Source organism: Nuphar pumila, chromosome 9 (genome assembly GCF_984573655.1).
Source record: "Nuphar pumila chromosome 9, dmNupPumi1.hap1.1, whole genome shotgun sequence".
Lineage (NCBI taxonomy): Eukaryota > Viridiplantae > Streptophyta > Magnoliopsida > Nymphaeales > Nymphaeaceae > Nuphar > Nuphar pumila.
In genome coordinates, this window is record NC_143257.1 from 36,294,616 (window position 1) to 36,305,281 (window position 10,666).

At 37.1% G+C, this 10,666-nt stretch overlaps 1 non-coding gene across 1 annotated transcript; it reads right to left on the reverse strand.

Moving 5' to 3' along the window:
* Window positions 1-9,958: 9,958 nt before the first annotated feature.
* LOC149828558 (small nucleolar RNA Z195/SNORD33/SNORD32 family) lies at window positions 9,959-10,039 on the reverse strand. Its single transcript, XR_016434482.1, has one exon. It is a non-coding gene; the product is annotated as a small nucleolar RNA Z195/SNORD33/SNORD32 family (small nucleolar RNA).
* Window positions 10,040-10,666: the final 627 nt, after the last annotated feature.

The following is a 10,666-nucleotide window of genomic DNA, read 5'->3' on the forward strand; positions in this document are numbered from 1 at the left end:
CACCGCCGCTGTATAAATCACATGCTTCTGCTTATACTACTTATATGGCGCGTAAATGAGCGTTCAAATGGAGATCAACTCCAAATCGCCAATGTGATCCCCTTACCGCTCCTCGTTCAAGATTCTGCTTGACGAATGAAGCCCCTATTGGAAAGGCTTCAGTTTTTTTTGGCAAAATGCTCTTTACGTAAAGACTAAGTCAGTTACGTATAGCCTGACTATGGCCCAGGGTTCCTGCAACCTTGATGGATGCAAAGTACGCACAACGATGCGTATCTATTTCCCGAGTTAAGCGTAGCGATCTCCACCAAAGATGGGAGATGCCGCTGAAATGGATAAAAGAAACGCACGCTTTCTCCGTTAAAGAGAGGAAGTGTTGCTGAAATTCTGGAAGGAGCTAAGAATAGCTCAGAAAGAACGTAGCAGGAGTGCTACCCAGTTCATGGAATGCCTTCTACAATGTAGAAAGGTTCGTCACACCACTGCCACGAGAGCACGGGAGGTGCTGACAGAATGGTTGGCAAAAGAGTTGTCAGAACCAGTTAAGTGGCACAACGATGCCATTTGTTGGAATGATGTCAGAATGACTCGTCTCCTTGATACCTGTAAGGGCACCATACTTGTAAGAGTCGTTGCGCCGAAGTAGTGGTAGCACCTTTACAAGGTACTGAGCTCGTTGCGTAAAAATACGCCGAGTAGCCGATCCGTAGAGATTGAGTCATGTGCATGCTCATTGAGAATTATCAGACAACCAGACTCGTAAGGGTCGTTGTGCCGGAGTGTGTTGTTTCCACCGAAAGAGGTGAAGTGCTCGTAAAGGCCGAAGTGCTGAGAGCAGAGTTAAGCATGCATATGAATAAAACCTTTGTTCCACAGTGAAAGTCGTGTGGTTGATTGGGGTCGGGTACATACTTCTCAAAGGTTGCCCTATAGGCATGCAATGTTCGTCAAGTAATTGTAAGACAGGCAGGCCCCTTTCAGAATTTCTCATTGAGGAAGACGGTGATGGCATAGCCTTGAGTGACATATATTTCACCCGAACCTGATAGAGTTCATTGATGGTCTCCGTCACTCAGAGGTATGGAGGTCGTGGTTATCCTTAAATATCTAAGGATTGAACCCAACTACTGCAGTGGCAGAATGCATTCGAATACCTAGTAAGGATCTCTTCTGGTATGTTGTATCGTCCTACTAGGGGGATGGGGTCAATAGGCCTCTGGGGTATCTAAAATACATAGAATAATCAACCTCTAGATCATCGCGTTGTCGCCCAGATATGAGTCCCCTAAGCCCAAGGGGAGGTGCAATTATCGAAACAAAGCATTAGCTTAGGTACAACGATACTTTGAATATATGCGTGTATGTACGTTGTTGAGTCAGTCCTGCATAACCTTTGTGAAGGTGTCATGATTGGTATACTACTGAACTGATTGAGAAAGAACCCAAATGATATCCGTACGACTAAGCGAAGCTCGGAGAGTTGTCCTTAGATTCGTAGGATACGGATGTGCTAAGCATAAAGGCTTGAGCTAGACATCCATTCGTGACTCTGAAGAGGTCAAGGCTAAGTCGTAGAGACTTGAGCGATTATTCAAACTCACAGCTCTGAAGAGGCTTATGCGAAGTCATGAAGACTTGCATGGATGTTCAACTCATAGCCCTGAGGAGGCTCTTGCGATATACGCTAAGTCTTGGAGGCTTGAGCGTCGTTATTACGAATTGCAATCCTGAGTGGTCATCGTATATACTTGAGTTGAATGGACGTATGTTTGCTTGCTTACCAGACCATCAATGGTTCTGACCCAGTTTAATGGAGATTTCAGGTGTTGGACCTGTGTAGCGATATGCGGAACAAGGCGGCATCGAGTTCCAGGGTTTCTCTAGACAGAATTGTACTGCTTCCTTTTATTGAACCTATATTGCGTTTTCAAGCAGTAATGTTGTAATAAACATGTGGTTTTCGATAAATGGAACACTTTGGTGGTCAATGAGTTGCTTGGCCACATACCTACAACGTGCTCAGAGTTTTCTAAAACTGACGACTCATTATCATCTGATTCCGCTGCTAAAAGTTTTTCTAAGTTCCGCTGCAAAGAAAAAAAAAGAAATTCATGAAAATTTTAACTTAACTTTGTTTTGGAAATCTGGGACGTTACATGTACCACGACATAAATCTTGGGATTGCGGGTAGTGGCTGCAACACACTGATAACAGTGCCAATGATTTACTCTCGTAGTCAATCGATTCACTAGCATCACATAACATTCAAGAATGGTGAAAAAGGAAAAAAGACTTAGCTCTGATAAAGTTCTTTGCTGACCAAGAAAAGGTTTACATCCATGTCATCCACAACACTTAAACAAATCAAATACGAGTCCATGTTTGGCCGAGGAATGGTAGCGCTTGCAGTTTCAATAGCCACCGAGGAGTCGCACGATTGGGGGGGGGTCACGACCTCTCTAAACGGTGCTTCAAAAGGGGATGTTCTTCCAAGTTTCCAACAACAAAAGTCTCTTTCACATATTCTTTTAGGGGCTGAAATAGAGAATCAAAGAAGAGAGATACCAATGTCTTTTTTTTAGCTCTGAGGTGCTGCCCCAACCCTCCAATGGGGAGGTTCCTAGACACAGCATCTAATTGGAGGTCCAATAACTCAGTGCACCCCAACGACTAGATTTTGGGTCCAATAGTCATTCATACTCACATGTTTGGTCTTAATTAAGACAAAAATAAAAAATCTACCTATTTAAACCCCGTACACCCTCCAATAGCTCAAATGGATCATAACAGGCAATTGAAACTAAATTCAGATCCATAAGGTTAATCTAAAAAAATAAAATGTTTGAATTTTTTACTATAAAAATTCTCAAAAATTCTAAATAATATCTAGATTCTACAAAATGATTTTCGAACAAAAGCAATGTTATTTTTTCTAAAATAAAATCTGAAAGTTCTGAAAAATACCAAAAATAGGTGTTTTGTTCTGCAGGCTTTATTTAAGCTAGGTGTGAGCTAGGTTGGTATGTTCGGGTTCACCTGTATTCTTTCTCTGAATATGTCTTCATCATGTCCTCCTTGAGCTCGTCAGTTTTTTCAAAGTCAAAAGGCTTCGTCCTTAGAGCCTACTCCTTATTAGGTGAATTACCATAATACCTGAAAAGATATTCAACAATAAATATTTTGGGATGAAAATTCAACATATAAACATTTTTAGAAAATTTAAGGAAAAATGATACAACAAATAACTAAATGCCCACTCTTAGAAAGAGGTATTTTTTTCTTGTCAAAACAACAAAATCATTAGGTTTGGAATTTAGCTTTTGTCGTTTGTTAACAAAATACCTATGAACGTTCTTGTATATGTATGACCAAAAATATGAAAAAGAGGCGAGATGGATTTTGTTCAAGCAGAACTGACCTTCACCGTTTACTTCTCTCATAATACTAAAATTCAAAGGATAATTTGGAATACGAAGAAGATTTTTTTTAAACAAAATCTCTCCGAGAAGAAAGTATTTAACAATTTAACCTTGAGATAACACTAACAAAATCTTAGAAAAAATTGGATCATCTATAGGTACTGAAAAGAGTTTATCAACTAACATAATAAAGAAAAAAATTGATTTTCTACTAAGAACAACACATGATAATTTAAACACAATCAAAACTAATAAGTGCCAAAATAAAAGTATCACACAATTTAAATTCCAATAGTTCAAATGATCTATTTGCTTCTGATGTCAACTGCTATGATTTCTTTTGATGCAATTAGTGAGAGGTGCAGTTATACAGTTAAAACAAAGAATAAATCTACGATAAAATGAAATTAAACCTTAAAAACTATGAATAGTAGTAATGGGATTAAAAGTATATCAATTTTTAATGAAATCTACCTTAGCATGATCAACAGAAATACCCCTACCAGAGACAATATTGATAAGGCCACTAAATCTTCACCAGACTGTCCTCAGCAATTGCCACTATGCTCATACCACACCAGTTTGGAAACCAGGCCCAATAAGGGTCAACCTGGTTCGTTTCCTTATCTCATTCATCAAACCAACAAGGAAAAAAAGCAATGTGTGCAAGAAATCCAAAATGAAAATGAAACAAAACAATGTGAGTTGTTTTACCCAAGATATGCATGACTCCTAAAACTAAACCCATTGCCAAACAAAAGATCAAAGACCAAGATATTTCCAAGAGACATGTAAGAAAAGGTGTTTTAGAAACATGCAAACATTTATCTCTTGTTGTACCTTAAAAAATAATTAGTGAAAGCATTCTCTCGTGAGATTCAAGGGTGAGAGAAAGAGATTGTGGATGTAGGTCTAAGACCGAACCACGTTAAACCTAAGTTGAGTGTATGTGCGACTTGTTTCTTGCTTGTGTTGTGGTTGATTCTCTGTTCTATGCATTTTCTCATTGTGATGGCAATCTTTTAAATATATCATAAAAATTTGGCTTTATCTACTAAAAACAAACACTTATCAGAGGTAGCATGAAAACTTTCTTTTCTAAGAACAATAAATACATATTATAAATTAAATAAATGTTCATGCTAATTCTTGTTGCAACTTAAAATATTATCAAAATGAACTGCAAGAAGTTTTTTTGTATATGGCTTAAAATTTTGTTTCAAGATTCACATAAAAATAAAAGGTGTATTTGATATTCCAGGGGATATGACTAACCATTCATACAACTAATCTCTAGTTTTGAATGCAGTTTCCACTCATCCCCTAGTCTAACACAAATCTCACCATACATAGAAAAATTGAGGATGAACACCTTCAAGTTATCCTCAATCCACATACTCGAGTGACATTCAGGTGAGAAGGGAGTTGTGTAAGCCATGAGATATTTGACATCACCGAAAGCGATATATGAGCCTTTCCCTTATCCCTCACTACCTTCTATCTCATCGAAGATTGAATCACTGTGGATCTCGTAGAAAGGTTCATCATGGGTCCCTTCTGTGAAATTTGTAGGGGTATAAGTGTCCTCTTCTTCCTTGCCATCTTTGATCTCGTCGAAGTTCGAATAACCGAGAATCTCATGAAAATGATCATCATGTGATTTCTTTGTGAAAATCGTAGAGGCATCAACCTCTTCTTCCTCCTCTTCATCCCTTCGTGCTCGTTTGACCTCCATAATTGTTAATCGTTGTGCCATCATGTTGAACTAGCATAATAGCTTGCAATTATGCCTATGCAAAATACAAAAATCTAACACATCCATTCTCTATATCATGGCATTGATCTGACACTGACAAAGTATAATGTCCTGAGATTTTTAACTACTTGTAAACACATAAAATAAAAACTTTCTTCTTTATTGAATAATCATCAGTGAAAATATTTTTAACTTTGGTTCAAAACCTCATATGGGTGACATTTCACAAAAAATTATTATACTTAATTTAAATGCAGATAACTTGAATCATTTAAAATACTTCATTTCCAAGAGAACATAGTATTACAAACCCAACACAATAGTAACATGTATTCAAATTAAGTGCCCGAGAAAGGAAAATGATTGGCTCGTCAACATCGTCATAGCATCTTGCATCCGCAGCTAAACCTATAATCACCCGTATGCCCATAAAATGAGTCAGACACATGAAAGCCTGGTAGGTCTATAATACAGGTAGCACATTAATGATAACATAATTTATTTAATTAGATATCTATCTATGTTATATATCCATCATGGTACACATACGTGATATATGTCAATTAGGAAAACACGATCATTTATTAACAACATGACTAGGTAGGCGTGGTGTGTTATTCACCTAATAAGTTAACATAATCGTTTGTAGGCATGATGTATCACCTAATATATCAACATATTCATTTCAATTATATCGTGATATATAGTCGATTCGAGTTTAGCATATAATCATGCTACAACATTTGAAATAAAGCCAAATTCATATATTCACAACTGGCTTTCCCAACCAGCTCTATAATCAATATATTTAACATGTTCACAATCACCGAGATTTACCGCATATTAAAGTAAGTTCTCTGTCAAATTACCTGGTCTTGAAAACGTACCTCCTTACATATTCATCCTTATTGGACTACTTGGTATTGAACCGGTATACCATCATAGAATCATTATCTCAGGCTACTGGTATTGGACCTGTACACGCTCAGAAGCTCCAAATATCATGCATGCAATATACATATTCAAGTAATGCATACGTAGTTCAAATCATACATATACATTTTTTAAAGTACGAGTAATATCATGCATGCAATATACATATTCAACTCCAAATAGAAAACACAAGTTTCAACATATATATATTTTTATATTGAAAATTAATGAGCAATTAACATAAATGCCAACACTAACATGCATGCATTAGAATTGCACAAATACCAAAGTTAGTATAAAAAATTTTCTACCTAGTTTGAATATTATAAAAAACCCAAAATGACAAACTTCTTTAATAGTGAGATCCCACACTTAAGAGCTACCCTAATTTTGTGGACTTAGAGAGAGTCTAATTATATATCACTACCAAAATCATGAAAAAAATATCTCTTTTACTCCAATAAAATCAATACCAAGGGGAGGAGAGAGAACTTGAGAGAGTTGTGTGGGTGGAGAGTGAGGGAGTGGAGGGGGTTCAAATCAGAAGGAAAAGAGGAGGATTGGTGAGGGATTTAGGGGACGTGATAGGGTAGGTGAGTGAAATAAGGGAAGTGAAGTGGGTTGGTGAGGGAATCAAGGGATTTGATGTTTTGGGTTTTGGTAAAACTCATTTGGGTCCCTAAACCCAAATCCAATCGACTATCCACATCACTTAAAAGATTCATATAAGGATCCAAACAAGGATTTACAATGTGATTTCACTCACAACGGGTCCAAAATCATCTTGTGTGGGTTGACCTATTCTGATCCCCACTAAGATCCAACCCTAAATGACTTCAAGGTCTATTGGGTCCAAAACCAACCCATGTGGGTTGATTAATTTGAATCCCCCACCTAAGTCCAAACTCAGTTTATTTTATATTTAGATCGATCCCCCAAATGAATCTAGTCCCAAACCATGTGGCTCAACTTTTTTGGATTTTCTCTAAGATCCAAACACAATTAGTTTTAACATCCAATGGATCCTGTGTGTTCCAATTGGATATTTTGAACTTATGTTTTTGTGATTTGATCTTCTTGGATCTCCCATCGAGATCCAAACCAATATATATTTTAAAACCTCATAAATTCTAATAACAATTAATAATTAATTGTTTAAATAAACATAATTAGCCATAATTCCCTAAATACTTGAAATTTACTTGTGTACCCCAGCTTCAAACAAGTGAATTCCATTAAAACATTCTAAAAAAATTACAGATATTACACGAAGATGGTGTTGTTGACGAAACTCCCAAATAGTCTCAAGGAACTCTATATATGTGCTTAGGCTACATCATCTTTGAAGCATTATGGGCAACATGAACCATACCAAATTAAAAAATTTGATAGGCTATGCCCAAATACCAACCTAACGACACCTATATGGCGGGACACTGGGAGATGCCTTAGTAACGTGCCTATGCATGGGTATGAGCTAATATGCAAACATCGTAGGGTGTTTCTATAGCAACATTCAACAAATATCTAGAACTTGTTCACATGAAAACTCAAATGAGAAACAACAAATTTTATAATTAATTTAAAATTGATGCAATATTGTTCACCTTGAAGAAACAATCACTCGGGTTTAGGTTCCACTATGGAGACCTAGGGGCGGGGGGGGGGGGGCTAACAATTCGCCCGCGCACACAGTTAAGTGGGTTTAGTTAGGGGTCCGATTGTGCTAAACTTTAGTGTTTAACAAAGAACATGAAAGCATAAAAATGAATAACATGCATCCCACCTGAATAGTCTTGTTAGAAACAACTAGTTCATTGGGACGTTTCACCAAACAATTAGTGAGTGTCCCTAAACATTATACTAACATCGTATGGGTTGTTTGCTCTAACACGAGAATGACACAAAACACGAATCCCTACCCATCCCAATAATATATATATTTATTATATGATGCAAAAACCAAATTCACATGTGTCAAATGAATGATGAATCAAACTCAGTTTTGTATATTTATTGTATGATGCAAAAACCAAATTCACATGTGTCATGCAACTTTATGCAGTTCCCAAAATAAACACAAAACAAGAACAAACATTTTTGCTCAACGATAATCCCTCATAGATTTATCAAAAAATTTCAGATTCAAACTTTATATCAGATTATACTCAAAAATCATATTGAAACAAAACCTGACTTGATGCCAAAACAAATTTTTTGCGCAACCCCAAATTGAACACAAAATCTGTGAATAAGCAGAATGATCACGAACTGAACCAAAACAAGATTAGTTGAGTCACTGGGACATTCCACCAAACATGTGGAGGGCGTCCTATATTCAGTTGAATGGCAACAAATCCAGCATAACAGCCACACTTCGTGAAAATAATTCTAATGGATTCAGTTAATCGTCAAAGCAAACAAGTTCAATGCATTGCAAGTTGAACAAATACGACATTTATGATAACAAGCGAGTACTTGTCCTAAATGATTTATAGATAAATATTTAAGCACGAAACAAACTCAAATTTGCTCAGAAAAATAAAATCAATCATGCATACACATAATACAGGCAAATAACAGACCCAATGCTTCACTCTCATAGTCAATCGATTCACTAGCATCGCATGACATTCAAGAAGGAAAAAAAGGAAAGTGCTTAGCTCCAGTGAAGTTCTTTGCTGGCCAAGAAAAGGTTCACCTCCATGGCATCCACAACACTTGAACGAATCATATATGAGTCTATGTTCGGTCAAGGAATGGTAGCGCTCGCAACTTCAACAGCCACCAAGGAGTCGCACGATAGGGGGGTTTCACGACCTCTCCAAACAGTGGTTCAAAGGGGTGGGGGTAGGGATGGCAGTGGACCGGGGTGGAGGCGGAGGCGGGGGACAAGGTCTCTACCCCGCCCCGTTTCAAAAATTTAACCTTCATCCCCGGTCCATCCATGTGGCGGGGGAGACTTTGGACCTCCACCCACGCCCCGTCTCAAAATAATAATCCCCATCCCTGTCCACGTCCCCATCCCCATGAAGATTGCATTTTCCTTGCCATTTTTAATAAAAAAATATGCAATGTCCAAAAATATTTGCTTCTCTGTTTGATCAAGTCCATCATAACTTATTTTTAAACTCTGATGAATATCTTTATGTTGATTCTTTAAGGTCTTCTAGATGCTTTCTCATTCCTCTATATTGTTCTTATCAAAAAATAGTGAGCCTAATACTTCAAGTGTTAATGGTAGCCCACCGGTACTCTGCACAACTTTCTCAGATATTTTTTTTAAAAAAATTGAGTTTATTTTTAATCAAACGCTACAATATTTGCTAATTGAGAGTAGAAAAAAAAATTTAAATAATGTGATCATGACTTTATGAAAGCTTTTTAAGATTTTCAGTGAAAAACAACCCACAAAATACCATAATTTCATTACTTGAAAATTTGTATATTTATGTCAAGAAAAAGATGATCTAACAAACTATGCAGATTTGGTTGAAGCAATTAACGGGAAAAGCAAAACAGTAGTAGTTCCACCATAATCTAAACCTAGAACAGATAAAAATCAGATAAAAAAAAAAGAAATTTTATGTGCAACCTCAACCAAAAGATGGTGAATGGTTAATGAATAATCATTGTCACGCTCAATAACAAAATTCAATATCATCATTGATTACACCAACATAAAAAATCAGACAAGAAAACTTTATGTCACAGTTGGTTGCACACATTTATCATACCAACAAATAGAAATCTTGATCCAATGCAATTTTAAAGAAAATGGGCGCACCCAGATAGACCCTTCAAAATCCCACAGAAGCAACAAAAACAAATTAACGCAGAGAGAGAGAGAGAGAGAGCAGATGGTAGTGCATGTTATAGATTCATCACTCTGTTAAAAATTTGATTGGGTTTAACCATCATCACGTCTCCCCAATTCAGTACCCTAAATTGAAAAAAGATTTAACGTACAAAATGAAGAAACTCACACAAAGAAATAGAAAAGGGCGAAACAAAAAAAGAGTGAGATACAATAATCCTTTCAAATGTACAGAACTCAGGGCTAGATTTTCTACTTCTACAGAATAAAAAGGGCTTTTGGCTGCAGCTTCTCAAAGATGGTATAAAAGAAGAAAACAAAAATTTACCTTCTCTCTCTTCTTTGGGCGACGATCGTGAGTAGGGATGATACAGTATTTTGTCTAATAAGATTTAGGGTTAGGGTTAGTAAGTTAGTAGTATATATAAACATGGTTGTTTTGTAATTTTATTACTTAACTTAGGGTATTTTAGTAATATTATTAATGGGGCGGGGATGGGGCGGGGCTGGGGAAAGTGTAAGTCCATCCCCGCACGGGGATGAATTTTAACCTTCATCCCCGCCTCCATCCCCATTTCATTCCCTTCATCCCCTGTCCAAACGGGGCCAGGCGAGGCGGAGCCCCGTTGTCCCTCGGTCCACTGCCATCCCTAGGTGGGGGGTTCTTCTAACAACAAAAGTCTCTTTCACGTTTTCTTTTGGGGGTTGAAATAGAGAATCAAGTAGGAGAGAAACCAACGT